The sequence below is a fragment of the Echiichthys vipera genome (assembly GCF_963691815.1).
Source record: "Echiichthys vipera genome assembly, chromosome: 2".
Classification (NCBI taxonomy): domain Eukaryota; kingdom Metazoa; phylum Chordata; class Actinopteri; order Perciformes; family Trachinidae; genus Echiichthys; species Echiichthys vipera.
Genome location: NC_139827.1, coordinates 12,041,207 through 12,059,599, shown reverse-complemented (window position 1 = coordinate 12,059,599; position 18,393 = coordinate 12,041,207). Strand labels below are relative to the sequence as shown.

At 39.2% G+C, this 18,393-nt stretch overlaps 1 protein-coding gene across 1 annotated transcript in view; it reads left to right on the top strand.

Annotated features, from left to right (window-relative positions):
• sh3gl2a (SH3 domain containing GRB2 like 2a, endophilin A1) overlaps positions 1–18,393 on the top strand; it is a 45,031-nt gene that overhangs the window by 971 nt on the left and 25,667 nt on the right. The gene's annotated exons all lie outside the window — the stretch shown is intronic.

The window sequence follows — 18,393 nt, the reverse complement described above, 5'->3', positions numbered from 1 at the left end:
CTCCCAATAGACTCTCAGTAAGCTTTCGACCATCAGAGTGGCCTTACAGGTCACCAATTTGATCTGGATGGCCAAAGATTTGGACAGATCCGTCCCCAAAGCCTTAAACTAACTCCAGAGCTTTGGATGGCTTTGAGTGACTTCTATTTCCAGTGTTAGCTGGGAGCTCCAGCATTTGAGAGAGGTTGTCCTGTTTCTAGGGGTGAGTCACAGTAACACTGACAGTCAGCTTCAGGCCTCACACAGCAGGACACCCGGAGCCTGGCTGAGACACACACACACACACATACACATACACATACACATACACACATACACACACACACTCTCTCTCTCTCTCTCTCTCTCTCTCTCTCTCTCTCTCTCTCTCTCTCTCTCTCTCTCTCTCTCTCTCTCTCTCTCTCTCTCTCTCTCTCTCTCTCTCTCCCTCTCCCTCCTTGATTTCCACATCACCCAGTCTCCAAATGGCCTTTCTCCCAGTTTGCATCATCCCTCATCTTTATGAGCAGTCATCACAGAGCTGGGAGGGAATTATGTATAATTGAGACCCTCAGTGTCTGCAGATATTAAGCTAAACTTATTAATTTCACAATGGACCTGAATAATTGAGACTAATGCAGCCGTTTGTGAGGACAGGAGTTCATTTAACAGCTGGGATCCAATAAACTGATACTGTAGAGTATATTATTGTATTTTTAGTTAATCTATGCTGCCATTAGCTATTTATGTTATCGTCAATGTCACTCTGACATTTGTAGAAGGCCAGATGAAGGAATGTAGTTATTCTTAAAGAGCAGCACTTGCAGATCAAACAATAAACAGTTTAAGGAAAGCTTCAGCATGTTTAAGGATCAGATAAAAAAAAAGAAGAAATAATTGCAAAAACGAATTTTCTGCTGCTAACACACTTCTCAGATTAAATCAGGAGCTCATTTGATCAGATTGGAAGTAGACGGCGGCCCACACATAGCATGAGATGGCTGCACTGATTGTGTTAATTCTGTGTGATGAGTCTATTGTCACCAATTAGCAGTGCCCTCTCGCTCCCTGCAGATGTTTTTCTTCAGTCTCAAATGCTTCTGTGTGTTTGAGGCGAGGATGCATAAGAGTATTGGTATCTGTAAATATGCATAAGTTATGTGGCTCTGTGTGCTTGCATAAAGAGGTGTGGTTGAGTGTGTAAATATGCAGTGAATATATCTGAATTTGTGGATTTTTACACTCTTCATTACTCAGTTTTGCTCCCGATGCGATTCAGTCAGCTTGAGGCTCAGTTAGTAGCTGTCTCTGTGGTCTCCTGCCGCCTGTTCCGTGGCATTACACACACCCCCAACCCCCAACCCCCAACACACACACACACACACTCACACACACACACACACACACACACTCTGTCACACTCCCCAGTCTCCCAGTGGCAGAAGGCTCCTATCAACCCCTTTTCCACAGCCCTGTAATCCAGGTCCAGACTCACATAGGCAGCGACCCAACAATCTGGCTACTTAAACACACTTGTCCTCCAGCCAGCCCATAGCAGTGCCCCTACCCCCTAACACATGAAGAAGGAGTCACAAGGATTAAGGGATGGAACCAGGGATTAAAAAGAATCAGACTGGAGTTTTGGCAGAATGGATATCAGCATTAAAGGAATAGATTGAATTTTCCAGATATGTGTTTACTTGCTTTTTTGACGGGAATTCGATGAGACGATCAATGCCATTCTCATGTCTGTATGAGTTTTCTTAAACTAAAATGTAAAATGGTGAATTGTTGTTTTTACTCTTGGCTTTTGTTGAGATTAAAAAAGCAATATATAACATATTCATTAGGGAGATTTTGACAGTAGGCGATATGAGAGGGGATGCATTCCCCTGGGTTAGGGTCACCCCTCTCCATCCCTAGTAGCAGAGCAAGTACAGGGGCAGAGGGGTTGTTTAGATCGTCTGTCCGACTCTATCCGGCTGTTAAGTCTGTTGTAACACCCTTTCAAAATACAATTTCTGGGTCAAAACGCTCCGTTGAAACGAAACAGACAACAACGGCCAAACGTGTACAATTACAATCACCTCTAACGTCAGTTAGACACCTTTAATCGATAAGAAAGAGGTAAAATTACAATAACGTTGTTTTTTTAAAACTCAGATTTGTTTAAAGAACACAGCACTCCTGCGTTGTAGAAAAAAGAGGCTTGGACCAGAAATCATATTTTGAAAGGGCGTTATGTCACAACTTAACAGCTGGATAGCTCTGAAATATGAGTAGTTTAACTATGCTGTGTATTGATAAATCCATGGCACTGTCCTTGGTGTTGAAGTTGGCAGACAGATCTGTAACTGCGTGTGAACAAAAGGACCGTCCCTGCTGTTTAAAATTAACAAATGACTTAATGGCTCTAGAGGTGCTGGTAGGAGGATATTGTTACCGTCGGACAGAGCCAGGCTAGCCGTTTCTCTCTACAGTTAACATTTAAATGTGTTTCCAAAAATGTTGACATATTCCTTTAATGGCCTTTACTAAGTGTCACTCAGGATAGTTAAGAGTGGGTGAGACGATCCTCTATCAAGCATATGTGATTTTATTTATATAAATATATCATGATATATGGAATGTAATAGTTAATAGATAATATAACTACACAATGATGCTATTTTCAGCCAATGCACAGCAAATCAATGTACTTTATGAAATTGAAAGTCATATAAAAATCCCAAATCAGCTTAAAGCACTCTTGCTAAGTGATATATCCCTCAGTGATCCACAAGCTGACAAGTTAAAATCGTCTGAAGGTATGGGTAGCATGAGGACAGCAGAGGATGGGACATCTTAGGCCTAATATCTGTGATGACATAGACTCTCAACATAAAACATTTCCATAAATAAATGGAGACAATAAGATAATGTCAACAACAGGTAGATTGGAGGAGATTGCACATCTAAAAGCGCTGCGTTGACCTTATAGCCCGTGTGTCACTAATTGCTAATTAGCTGTGCAGCCTTGTCTGACGTTATGTGTCCAGCATCTGCTCTGTGAGAAATGGAAAGCCCTCATTCTTGTGCATGGAGTCTTTCAGTATTTCTTCATGATCCATAAAAGACAGAATGCCATGGAGTCACTGGAGTTTTATGAGATTAACACACAGACACACGCTCACTCATGCTCAGCTTCACCTTCTCACACACATCACTGACTAATTTATTACACACGACAACAATCCTCTCTCTCTTTCTACCCAAGGACATCCACGCTCATAGTGGAGCATTAATAAAGGAGGCCATTTTAAAAATAAGGGAAGCATGAAGGGTTAAACCCAGCAGGTCCACTTCAAATAGACTTTTCAAAATGTATTATATTTACATTTATTTATCCAGCAATCCATTGCTCATTCTCACTGCGTGGACCATGTTATACATACTTATATACATACTCCATACACCGTATTTGGATTTTAGATTTGAATGCCTTAAAAAGATTTGTACTTTATCTAAGAAGAAGAATATATCAGCCTGCTGTAAAATAGAAAGACACCTTTTATATTTCTCCTCTTATTATTTTAATTTTAAAGGTGGCGATCACTCGTTTTTTAGGTCAGAAATCAAAATGTCAAATGAGTCGTGCTTTTAGCAGATGCTACTTTATGATGACGCTGTTCCCATGTAGAGAATTATGAATATGTGCAGGCATGCAGGTGAATGTGGTGAGGCTTTTTATTATAACAGGGCCTGCTATATCCTCAGCTAATGATTTAAAAAAAGATGTCTGCTGAGTGTCTCCTACAGTTCAGCTTGGTGTTATATTTTAATCAACCCCCAGTTTAAATACCATTTTTTATATTTATCTAAAGGCTGCAGAGAGCAGATTTCATCCAATTTTATCGCAGTGGAGTGAGCGTGTGTGATGCCAGTAGGAAGACAAAAATGTGTTCATTAAAAAGAAACTGCAGGAGGGAGAGAGGGGAGATGAAGAGTACAGCATGAAAGCTTGAGAAAGTGTGTCAGTATCTTGCAGCTTTTCCAGATAAAATGGTTGCTTTGCTTCTTGTCAGTGTTAGAAAGAGGCTGACACGCGGCAGGTTGGCAGGTTTGGCAGCTTCCACTTGCACACTAAGTTTAGATCAATTTGAGTCCAAAGCCACTTTTTTACTTGTTCTATGTGCGGTTTGAATTTAATTGAATGGCCGACTTTTGGACAGAATTATGACAGAAACGGGTCTTCTTGGTAGTGATGTTACTTGCCATGCCGAAGCCCCTTCCTCGGTTTAAGGATAACGCTTATTGATGTTGTTTTTTCACGTTGTTTTTGGTGCCGTTGCTTCCTGATTTATTCTATTTCCAGGTCAAAAGCCACTGCTGCGGAGGGGCTGCGGAGGGGATGGGGGAGTTATAACCCACAGAGCATGCATATACGCGAAACCCGTAACCTGGGAAGGCTGTTTACTTGCATGAATAATCGGTGTACTGAAGGAGATCTCTAGGTCTGTTCACCGGGATATGAGAACTCAGATTTTTACCTGGGGTATGGTGTTAACATGGCATTTGAGAAACCGTTGTATGCCCTTTCAGATTATAATCTGTTTTTTAAACAGTATGTAAACACGCTGACTGATTCAGTATATATCATCAGTAACACCAGATATGTGTGAACACCATGTACCGTACACATTTCTTTCCAAATTGAGCGACTCAGTGTTTAAAGTACAAAAAATGAATACTTGGGATTTAGTAGCAGCACAAATTAGAAAACATTTTTGAAATTGAAGCAGTAGAATATCTGCAAATTGGGAAAACACAGCACACAGAGACTGAGAAAAGCGGGAAAACTCAGACAAGACATCTCTGAGGAACCACAGCAGGAGCAGCATGAAGTATTATGTCATCCATGTTATGCATGGAAACAAAATGATATGTCAAGAAACAGTAGCTACATAGTCTGGGTACTTTTCGGTGTTAAGAAACAGCTATCACATTTGGATGGCGTATATTTCTTACAGTGGGAAACAGAGCAGCAATCCTTTATTTTGTAGTCAGACCTGGTTCGACTGGAGGTTCCCCAGTGTGTGTGCTGAATACTAATGAAGGATGAATACATGTCTTACCCTCATTGTATAGAATGTAGCATCTTATGATTTTGCAATTGGAAACCATCTTGTTTTACTTTGTATTTTAAAGGCTTATAATTATGCCATTTCTTTATCCATTTAAAGTTAATTCCTCTTGTGAGTGCACATACAGGCATTTCTGGCCTCACATTCTTTAAAAAAAAGGGTATGCAGTGTGCAAAGCGTGTATGCGAGTGTGCATAGATGTACATCGGTGCGTGTCCGTGGACAGCAGTGGGGTCCTTGGATGTGACTGATGCCTGCAGGGCTTTAGGGCAGCAGATTGTGAGTGGGTGACTCATCCAGCCTGGATCCTTCCTCACTAGGGCCTACTGCAGTGCAGCGTAAAACAGATCCAGCTGGGAGATAACAGATGGGGTGGGAGGGGCGAAGAGAGTGGAGCAAGGAATGTGAGATAAGGGAAGACAATAAAGGGGGAAGAGAAGTGGATAGAAAGCGGTCTTGAGCAGGTACAATAGTGGCAGAGAGATAAAGGGAGAATTCAAGCTAAGAGATAGTGAGGGAGAAAGGAGGAAGGACTCAGCCAAATCAAACAGGAGGAAGCTTGGAGAACACTTGATCCTCAGGGATTTACTTTCTTGCAGACTTTAAATCTGTGCAACTAACGATTGCTTTCACCAATTGTTGTGCAGGTCCATCCATCCATCGCCTTCCCTAACAGGGTGCAGAGGGCTGGAGCTGATCCCAGCGGGGTGCACACATGAGGCGGGGTAAACCCTGGATAGGATCTGTCTATCTCTAACGTACATAGAGATAGACAGAGACAGACCACCATTTACACTCTCTAGAAGCATAACACATAAGCTTGCAGAGTTGTCTGGTTCCAAGACAGCTATTTACCCAGAGCTCAAGGTCTTCAAATTAACTTTGTCCAACAGTCCAAAACCTCAAAAAATATTCATTTTACTACAATCTATGAAAAACAAAAGCAACAGATCCTTAATTCTGAGAAGGTAAAACCAGAAATAGTTGGCACTTTGCTAAGTAAATTATTTTCTGATTGTAAAATTAGTTTAATTAGTTTATTAGTTTATTTTTTTGTCGCTCAATGAAGACTGAGAGTCTTTGTATTGCATAAGGAGAGTTTCAATCACCTAGGTCAAAGGATTAATGGAGTATTATTTATACTTTATAGCTGTAATATCAAGAAGAAGAGGAGAACATCAGTACTGGACAGTTCTGCAGACCACCAGCTTACATTCATGAAGTTTTGTACATTTTTGCTTCCTACAATATCTCCACATAGCAACCAGTGGTGATAGGGTAGACAAGTAAAAGTATTAAAAAATATATTTATTGATGTATTGTGAGTTTCTCTTTAATGTTACCGCAGGTCAAGATGCAGCTAATTCTAATTACTTGATACGGGGTAGTTACTGCATATCTATAATAACACAAAATCAGTTATTTGTTGATTTTTATTTTGTTTTAATAATCTGAATGTGCAAAGTCACCACTAACTAAAATGATCAAATATATATGATGGAGTAAAAAGTAAGATATTTGCCTCTGAACTAATTACTACAGCATTGGAAAAGTTAGGACATGATCATGGTTAATGAAAAAGGCAAAAGTTAATTTTAGGTTTTAGAGGATGGAAGGTCTAATCTCTTGCATGAAAGTCAAATGTGCTACTCGCCCCTCCACCACCCCGACCTCTACACCCTCGCTACACATGTTGCACACTGCCTCCTGCAGTGACACTGAATATTGGCGTTGGGTGTAATAATGAGCAGTATAATTGTCCAATCTCGAAAGGACTCCTGGGGATACTGGGCTGTGCGTTTAGTGTGGAAACGGTGCGTCATCTGCGTCAACAGTGTGTCTGTTATTTTCTCATGAGTCAGAGGACAAAGACTCATTGTTCAAATGATCTCTTAAGAACTGAATGCACTTGTCATCCCAGTGCATTCAGTTTTGGCCAAGAGTGAATCAGCAATGCAGCAAAAGTGATGCTGCACTGGATCCAGTCCAGCAGTACAGTCCCTGCAGCAATGTACCTCCCATCATTTTATCTTGATTTATCTTCTTCCCTCACAGTGCTTCTTTTACTTTTCACTTTTGCTTCTTGTTTGCCTTCCCAAAAAGTTTTACTTAACACAGTAGAGCCGTTTCTGCGCAGGCTTGCCAAGCAGGAATACATTTTAGTTCACTCTCTGACGAGTGCAAACAGTGTATTTGATTCTGAAGGATGGGGCACAAACAAGAAAGTTTTCCATCGATCCTCTCACCCTTTGGGGAGCATTAAAACAGGGCCTTTTTCTCTATTGACTGTTGAGCATGTGATAAACATGACTTGCCACCTCCAGAGCTGCTACTACATGTTCCAATAAGGTGTGACCAGAAACAGAACAGTAAATCTGACAACCTGTATATCTCAATAAATCACATGGATTACCAAATGTGTTACAGCAAAAACCTCTTATAGTGATCACATCGGTCCGGGTCAAACAGATGATTATTAACAGTTTACTTGTGTATATTTATCACCTGAATATAAAACTATGAAACTGACAGCTTCATCATTTACTGATTTTTATTTTCCCTCACCAAGCGGGCCCATGACTGGCCTCCATCACTGGCAGCCATGATTGTTTTCAGTAGTATCACTGCTGCTTTGCATTGGCTCGTTTTTGGCAATTTGTTATAAGGGACTACATTTTTTTATTGAAAGAAAATTACTTTTGTTTGCCCGTCATGATTTTGGAGTGCACGCAGCTACGGCCGCGGACAGCCAGCCGGTAGAAGATGGGTGAGGCAAAGTATCATGGGAATGATTCTGTCCCAAGCTTTTTGACCACTATAAGCGGTTTCCACTATAAACTGAAGAGGGCGAACTCTGAAAGAAACTTTCATTAAACTGTCAGCTGTATTATTTATTGAAAGGAGTGCACATGCAGTAGCCAGCGGGTTGAAAACTGGTGGAGTTTTCAACGTTCTGATGTCAGCTCTGTTCTGGAAGTTAATGACAGACGGATACGGTCTGTACCAGTCCTATTCTTAGTCTGTCCTAAGGTTAGATGCTGTCGGCGCATTTTGAATAAGAGCACTGGTGAGGTCAACTCATTAAATGTCCTCGTGTTGAAGAAATGTGAATGAACAATGTTTAGTTTCAAATCTGTCAAAGAAGAGTCATGCTGAGTGAAGGAAACTGTTCTTTTGACAGTGACGGTCGTCTGAGGTTTATGGTTTGTGTAAAGGGTGAGATGTTGTTCATCACTGTCTGTGGTTTCTCTCTCCTCTTTTCCACTCCCTTATTTCTCATTCTCTTTCTCTCCCAGCATCAGTATTTAGGTCACGGTTGATGTTTTATTCAGGACTGACATATTATATATTCTGGGCATCAACCACTGCAGGAGACACCGCCGATTGCTTGTGGCTGGGTAGAGGTTATCAAACGCAATGAATGGGTGTTGGTACTTTTATTTTTAATGCATATTTTCCCTTTTAGATACAATTTTTAAAATATTTCCCATTGATATGACTTACTGCAAGTTCAGTTTTATTACTTAACAAAATGATGCCATTAAGTTTTTCATTATTCCACAGTTAATGTGTCGTCATTCTTGCAGAGAGTAAATCAATTTGATTTTATACAAGGAAATAGCTGGAAACATTGATAAGACTAAATTAACCTCCATACCACACACACACACACACACACACACACACACACACACACACACACACACACACACACGCACTTCTACTGCAGGGGCATTCAGGTGATATGATTGCCCAAATCGTTAACCTTGACGCACACTCTCCTTAAAACCCATTCACCATGTTGGTTATTGGCTTTTGTCATAAATGCCAACTGGTTTTGGACAGGATGAAGGGCAATGCAACATAATTTGCAGTTATGGATGGATGGATTTTTACATCCCAAGAGACCTTGTTAAGGTATTGTCTGTGATGAGTGTAGTTCCATTTATTCAGGGTTAAGGGTCATATCCCGGACAGAGGTCATGAACCAAGTCACACAATCCAGTCACGTTTTCAGACGAGATTAGAGACATTTTGACATTTTGCATTGATAAAAATGTATGATGATAAAAAAAAGTAGTGAGACAAGTAGAAAAACAAGAGTCTACAACCCCTCCAGAGGCTCTGTGAGGCTCTCCTGCTGTAAAGAAAGCCAAATGGTTAAATGGAGAAAACTTGAGGTCTAAATTTTGGAACAGAAATAATGTAATAATAGGCCAGATGGTGGTGTCAAAATAAAGGTCTTGGGCAACTCATATCAGTCAGTCGGTGTATCATGTTGTGAGCATGTGTTGGAAGATGTATGTGGCAGTGTTGCATATTTTTTTTTGTGATAAAGCTGGAAGATAATTAAAATTTTTAGATTTTATGATCGTATGTGTAATGTAATGCTAGAGAGATGTAAGAAATACAATACTTATTTTTTAGCCACAGTAGCGTCACATGAAGTTGACATTTTTAGCTTTTACTGAAATATCTCTAACTATTGGGTGAATTGCTAGAAAATGTAGAGATTGCCATGGTGCCCGGGGAATCAATCTTAATGACTTTGATGATCTGCTTACCTCTCCACTTTTGTCACCATAAGGTTTACAATTGTGAACGCCATCATCTGGTCAAAATGCTCCCAATTTACTTGTCAAATACCTGCAAAACTAATGACATTTCCATCAGCCTCAGCTTACTTTGTGTTTATTACTTAATGTGTATTTCTGGAGTATTTTAAAAACATTTGAGTTCCTACTTGAACTGCCTATGTTCCCCGGGTCCTATGTTCCCCGCTTTGTATGTGACCAGGGAACGTAGGACCCATATTTTGAAAAAAAAGGTCCAGTGTTCCCCGCTTGTCACAGAAAGGGTGCTACGTTCCTCTATTCCCTGGCAAATATGCCTATGTAGACCCTAACACTACCCCCTAACCCTTACCCTAACCATAACCTTTAACCCTAACAAAATGCCGAATTAAATCAGCGAAGGCATAGGCTTATGTGACCGGGGTACATAGGACCTGGGGAACATGGGACCCGGGGAACATAGGGATGACCTGCTTTATTTCAGCATAAAAGCATCGTCATTGTGAGTGTGATAGCATGCTGACGTCAGCATTTAGCTGCACAACCTCAATACTAGTAAGTATTTCTAATATGTATGGGAATGGTTGTGATTTCTGCAGTTTAAACATCAACAGCACTTTAATTAATGCAATGCAGCATTAAGCACAAAGTACAGCTGAGGCTGAGTGATGCCACTAGCATGGCTATAAACATGAAGAAGCAAAATAGATTGACACAGTATTATATGAACTATATATTTGTAATATATGTTTTACTCCTTTGCTGGAAATGAAGTTTAGAGGACATTTGGGCAGGAATAAAGCGGTAGGAAAGATTATTGAGAGACGGGATGTGCAGCAGAGAGCAGGAAGAGATGAGAGGAGGAAGTAATGTGGAGTAAGTACGTGGAGAGAAGAGGACGATGTTTGGAAGACAAGAGGAGAGGAGGCTTTGCTTTCAGGCAGCTGCGGCATCATGAGCTCAGTCTAATGCCTAATTTGGCTCATGAGAGGACAGTAATGAGGGGAGGAAGGGAACAGAATGTGCTTTATTGTATTTACATGTCTGCTGCAGCGAGTGTCCAGCAGGGTTATGGGGGGACAGTACATATATTTTGTGCTTGTATGCTTCCCCTTGTAAGGAAAAAGCTGTGTTAGTTGATCTAGCCTTGGACTCAATCGGCATGTGTGCACACATGCACACATGCATACGCACACGCACACGCACACGCACACGCACACGCACACGCACACGCACACGCACACGCACACACACACACACACACACACACACACACACACAGCATCCTCCCACCAAAAGCAGAGCTGAGACGGAATGGCTTGTCGGGGATTATACTGAGATTAATCAGCGCACAGTGACTTCGCATCATATTGGAGCTGTCTGTGAGTCAAAATCAAAGCGCTGCAGCAGTAATCTGGGAAACATGGTGCATCTGCCGGACCAGTCCACCAAACGTACCATGTGACGGGGTCAGAGAGTCACGACTCCCTTTTGGCGATTTTAATAAATATATATTTAGATTTCTTTGTACTGAAAAACACTCTAACATGTTTAGGGAGGATCATGTGAACCGGCAAGTAAAGCATATAAGCTTCAACTTCAAGTCTTATTTTACATAATTTATTATCACTAACCTCAGACTATTATGTGTGTTTGCTCTAATGTTATTGTTTACCCTGCAGTTGAGTAATGAATAAATTAATCACACTGGTGCTATACGTAAACGCGCCTCTTCATTGTCTTCAAGTCTTGTAAAAAGTGCCACAGGCTTGAGCAGAGATATTTTTTTGTTTAGTAGACTTAAAATGACAAAACAATTCCCACACACAGGGCTGGGAATCAGACATCTCTGTAATTAGCCAGCCTTCAGTATACTTGCGTGTAGGTGTGTGGGCTTGTTTGCTTGTAAATTAATTAAAGAGAATTTTAGTAGATAATTTTGTTCATTTTGTGGGGAAACAGACAAAGTAAAGGAAGTATGACGGTTCTGGGAGAAAACAAATTTAATTGAATCAATTTTTGTCTAAAAGGTGTGCATGAAATCGACTAAATCAAATAAAAAACACACAATATATACTGTTTAATGACATTCTAACACTCTAATGTACTGCACTATAATGTAACTTTAAGCAGATATATTATGGTTGTGTTTGTCAATGATTGTAACTCCTGTGGTGTACAAACATAGAAAATGAAAGCATAGTAAAACACAGTAGTTATAATATAAAATATGTCTTTATATGAGTTATAATTGTTGGGGAAAGGTGTGCATTACTAAGCCATTGCTATGTTTCTTTTCTTCTTCTTTTTGACGCACTATCTTAAAACGTTGATGTTCACCAGCGGGATAAGAGAAACTGCTGTTTACTGAGCTCGTATCTTACCAGTTTGAACACTTCAAAGTGTCCCTGACTGTTTTGTGAAGAGCTTTCAATATGAACTAAATTTAAGCCTCCACACAGAAAATGCACATATGCATGTAAAACCTATTACAGGGTGTCTGGGTTTGAATCCATAAATTATTGATCCTTAACCCACTTTGTTCGTGTGGGCACAAACAGACTTCTTTTGATGAATTTTCATTTTCTAAAGCACTGCTGACCAGCTTCACACACGTGCCACTTTATTAGGTACACCTGGCTAAAACCAATGCAGTCCAATACAAAAAGATAACTCCCACCTTCACGAAGGCTATAATGTTCAGTTTTTGATAAGTGTTTTAAAGCGGTGCTGATTAAACTTTATGATGATTTTGGGGGCTCTGTATATTATGTAGTGCTTTCATTTTTAGTTAGGTTTACCTAATGAACTGTCAACTGAGCATACATAAACATTATTACAGGCTCCCTGGGCACGCGTCTATATTTTTCAGCTTTTCGGTGTAAATGATGCTTTCATTGTTAAGTTTCAGACTTCACGCATTTATCTGGAGATCACACACTGCGACATGTTGACCTGTTTTTTTGCAGTAGCAGTCTTTGGTACAAAACTTTAATACACTGATGTACAGTCATTAGTTATAGACAAGGTCACTAGGTGAGGTCTTCATTGATCCATCACAGATAATATATTGAAACAATATCTGCACTTTATTTTTAGTTTTAAAGATCTTTTGTCAACCTTATTTGTATACAACCGCCGTTTCATCTTTTTTGGGGCTGCAACTTGTAATTATTTTAAATAATAATAACCTGCTGATTTGTTTTGTAAATTATTTTGTCTCTTACATGTCAAACAAAATACTGGATAATGCTCACTGGACGTCTTTAAATAAGATATTAAGTTTACCATCATATATGACAGAGAAATGCTTAAGTTGGGACCATTAAATATTTGAAAAATGACAATTATCAAATTAGTTCCCTCTTCATTTTCAGTCAGCAGACTAATTCATTAAATCAACTAATGGTTTAATAATATTTATTGTCATATTTAAGCTGGAACACTCTTCCTCAGTGTACATCTCTTGTTGTTTGAATATAAACGTTCAGCAGTAACAATCAGTATTCTGGGTATCACTATATTTTGGTTTGTGTGTCCCCTCCTGACGTGACCTTCTGCAAATCTAATCAAATCAGACTGCTGTTGAGTAGCAGATAGTCGATATTAAATATAGAGGATGTTGGTCTTCTGAGGCTTTTCAATTTTCCCTGGATGTATTAGTATTGTTTATTTTAGTAGGGGTTGGTGCAGTTTGATTGAAAGTCTGTGTGAGTGTTTCAAAGGTAAAAAAACAACACTTTTTTTTGTTTTAGCTGCTTCATTGATTTTTGTCTAAATACACAGCTGCTTGTTTCTTGCAGGATCCATTATTCAGCTGTCGCTGTCTGATGGTTTAGCTTGAAGTTAGAAATAAAAAACATTTATCTTCATCAACGATGATAAAGAATCCTCTGTCATGCTAGGCAGAATGTGTTCAACTCCAGTCTGGTGTTGTATAGAGCTTGTGTGTTGAGTTCAGGGACCTCACAGACCACAGGAACAGCCTACACACTCCTGGTGAATTGGGACAACATGTTGTTTTGTTATTATGGAGCAAACCGTTTCTCTGCTGGCGTGTTGTCACAACATTTAAACACTCTGGCACACAGTACTTTATCTTCGTTCTCTCATTTGTTCTCTTGCTGTTCTTCTAGATCCTTATCTATTATCTCTCTTTTATAATGAGTTCAATGTTTATTTTACATATTTCTTGTCTTAATCTTACATTGCACATTTCAAACCAATCAATGTTTACTTGATTGTGCCTACACATGGCCTTGAACTTGAATATTATGGTAAATTATACAAAAGAACAAACCTTTTTTTGTGCATTACCATTATACAATCAATTCACATTTGCATTATGCCTACCAAGCTTGTATAATGCAATACAGATGCTCAAAAGAACACAAACATGTAATGCCGGTACATTATGTAGTTTTACATAATGATCTACCTTCTTAATGTTACATACAATACAATTGGACTGCAACTAATGATTATTGAATGATTATTTTCCAGTATATTGAGTCTTTCATTGAAATGAAACGTCAGAAAATATAAAAAAAAAAAGCCCAAAGCTGAAGTCTGCCTTTTGTCACACAGTGCAAAACATTAAGATATTCAGCCTGTGAATGTTCTCCAAAGCAATTTCAGTCAAAAGCAACTGGACTTGGTTATTTGTCTAGGAAGACGTTTCACCTCTCATCCAAGAGGCTTCATCAGTTCCAGTCCCATCCTGGTCAGATACGTACATGAACTGATGAAGCCTCTTGGATTAAGATATTCACTTTACAATCACATCAGAAAAGCAGCTAATCGTCATCTTTAAGAAGCTGTGATGAGCAATTGAATTAGTTTCAGCTCTGCTTTGAAATATAGTATCACATGAAAAAGGATCTATTACTTTGCAATGCTATTTATATGCTGTTATTTTTTGCTTTCCCAATGTTTTCTCTCTTTCCTCTTTGCCTCACTTGCTTTACTTTTCTTTCTCTTGTCACAATATACATATGACTGTACTGTACGTTTTAGTCCCCTTAATTGAAGTCTTTTCTTCCTTTTTAATTTTTAGAAATCAATAATAAACCTTGTGTGTCTCGACTTTCACCTGATACTGTACAGGAGCACATCTTTTATGAAACACGGCAAAGGCATGCCTTCAGTCTTTTATAATTATGTGAGTCTCCCTGAACAGGCTGTGAAAAGAAAATGATCTTAACTAGCTGCTTCCAGAGCTTTTCAAACACATCTCACAGCCTTCCTGTGTGCTGATGATCTCCTTAATAAAAAACACGAAATGTTGTTGAAACTTCCAGAAAAAAAGCCAATAAATGAGCCTTTAGTTTAGATTATTTTGTCAAATGACTCACTGGAGTTGTGCTCCTTTGATTAAAAGGGATCTAATGAGAAGTATAATTCCTCAATCACTCAGTGTGGATTTCAGTGAGTTTAACTTTTTTTTTCATTAGGTTGGTTATTGATTACCTGTCATGTGCTCTGTGGAAGAATTGTTTTTGACATCGACTCATGCAGGGAGTCAGCTGCATGTTTGTGTTAAGTGAGGATCGTCTTCAGTTTTTAATATCGGCATATCAAGCCAATGCAATCCCTGTTCTGTGTGACTGTATGTGTGTGTATGAGACATAGCAGTTTGTGTAAAAGGTCAAACGGCTCATGAGGAGGACAAACCAGTGAGGGTCTTCCTGCTTAGAGACTGCAACCTTTCCTGAACCTCCCTTAGTGTTTCCCACGAGACTGAAATAGTAAAACACCATGAAGCTGAATTACAAAATGGCTGCCGTATTCGTTTCCCCAGAATGAACTAATCTGACCTTGTTTTCACCACTGAATATTATATCTTCTTTTGAGGATTCCCTGTTTTTAAAGCCTTAAGTCCCGTATTATAAAAAATTTGATATCAATGTCTTTTTTTTTTATTATAAAGCGGGTTAAGGTGCTACATAAATGCTATGAAAGTTTTAAAATGCTCAATCCACAGGGAAATGCACACAGCTCATATTCAGAAACTGTGACTTTAAATGAGCCGTCAGGATTTCTGTACAGTTCTTATGTCACAACTATACTTAATATAAGTAGAAAGTGCCGCTACAGTGCCGTTACAGTCATTACCCGATGCAATGACAGTGCAGAGAGCGCAGATATGGAAGACCTGGAAATGCTGACCAATCAGAGAAGACTGGTCTTTTTCTGTAGGTGGGGCTTAAAGAGAGAGGTGTTAAAACGGAGGATTTCAGACAGAGGGTGCACAGGTACAATCAGACGGACACTATGAGAAAAATAAAGGTATATTCTTTTATATTAAAGCATGTAAACATGTTCCAGGAGAAACCCAAAATACCTTTAATGCAGCGCTAACTGGCCTGTGAAGCATCTGCTGGATCACTTGTAATGAAAGATTATGTGCCTGGATTTTGAAGGGCATTATATTGTGTAGGCAGTTTACCCGGTCTCTAATAGTCATAATCCATCTTTAGAGATATTATTAATCAGGATATTATTCAAATTGACAAGACAATATAACAAATTGATAAAAAACGACACTCATTAATGCAGAAGCTGGTTCAACGTCAGTTTATAATTAGTAAACTGACGGTACAGAACTACAACTCGAGGTATCTCGACTCTAATCTTAAAGATAAATGATGTGGTCATGATACATCTGTGAATAGATACACACACACACACACACACACACACACACACACACACACACACACACACACACACACACACACACACAGTGCAGTCTGAGCTTAAATAACTATAATCAATACAGATTTTCAGTGTTCATTGCCCCAGACAGCCCCATCATTACACCAACGCAGATTCAGCTCAAAACACTGACGGATAAACATTAAAATGATATAAGTAGGACACTTTCTGTATGAATATAACATGTTTCCCTTTGCTGTTATAAAGGTCAAGTTCTACAGGCCTCAAAGCTCTGTCATTATTTCTTTGAAAAGAAACACTTTGCATTTGAAATGGAAATTGCGGAGTGGCAAGAGAGAGAGAGAAAAAGAGAGAAAGCAGGTGTATTATTTATGTAGCTGTTGGTGCTTTTGCAGTCTGTTTGAGTGAGAAGTGAATCACTTGATGTGAGGATGAAGTATCATTTGTAAAATCATCGTTCTAGGGTTGTGCTTCTCTGCTGGTGATGAATGAAAATGAGAGACTAGGCTTTAACAATGATTATACTGATTTTTCAATATGAATGCTTATAGCTGATATTTTGTGCAAATAGTAATTCTCTTTTGGTGGTTCCACTTTGATGCCAGAACACGTCAGTACTCAGTCCCTGCTCCAGGCTGTCTTCGGTAAAAAGAGAAACGTGTAGCCCTAATGTTATTATCCTATATTTTTAAGCTACATTCACTAAACATAAATGCTTTAATTCAACAGAGTCCTCCTTCACTTGCGGTCAAGCTTGGTGCTGCCCAGTACAACCAGTACCACCACAGTCTTACCTGTTTTCCAGTAACGTTACTGTCTGGAGTTGCTTATACTGTATGTCTTGCACTTATTATTCTAGCCTTGTTTCCGACATCTTAGATCTTTTTCAGTGATTCAAAAAGATCTGGTGTTTTGCTCGTCAACGGCTGTTTGAGCCAGTTGGAGAAACTAATCAGAGCTTAGGAGGCGTGATTAAGAGTGGGGTTGTGAGCTTCCTTCATAGTGAGCTATCTACGTCTTTGAAAAATAGTGATACGCATGGATATTGACACAAGATGTCAAGTTTCAAGTAACCCTTGATCAATGTGAAAATTATTAAATGAACTGCTCCCACAAAGCTCTCGTGCAGCTTCCGTGTCAACTGAAAATTACGTCAGCTGGACTGACGGGTTAGGACGGAACAAAACAACCCTCCTACCAACAAGAAATCGGCTAACATTAACATAATATCAGGCTGTGTGAATGACGTGATACCAAACCGCAATTCAGCCTAAGTCTAAGTCTAAGATTTATCCTGCTATTCCAGAGATCAACCCCAGACAGGTTTTAGGCCTAGTCTACACATACACAGGTCTTTTTTTTTTAATGTATATGTTTATATGTACTCTATATGTACTACAGTGTGTGCCATTATCTTCTTTGTGAGGCATCACAAATGAAGCAACATTTCATGCGATGCTGGACGTGTCCAACCATGTATGTTTCTGCATGTTTATCTTTTACAACAAACAAAACTACGTTAACTTTAATCTTTCAACTGCCTTTCTAGTGAACCTATCCTTGACACATTGTTCTCATTAATGTCATGTCTATATTATTACCATAAAAGTGTAACTTTAATACAAACATGAAACGCAGTGTTTACTGCCTCCTCTGGTTGACAGTTTCTAGTCTGTTGCAACTCTGTCCACACCCAGCAGTGATGTCAGGGGGTACTGACGCACATGAAGTACACTTCTGCATCATCATTATAGCCACTTTAGCTCAGACAAAACATCACTTTCAGCTGATGTTAAGTTAGAAATGTGGAAATTCATTTAGTTAAATGAAGGCTAAACCTGCCAAATAAATGTATTTAACAATTCAAGCAATACATCAAATGTACAAGGAAAAAACAATATACTTAAGGTTCCTTATTAACTACATTTACTTGAGGTTAACAAGATCTCGATTTAATAGAATGCTGAACCACATCCAGTGTTTAAAAAACAATATCACCCTCCCATATGGTAATGTTCTAACACTCTGTTGCAGAGGTG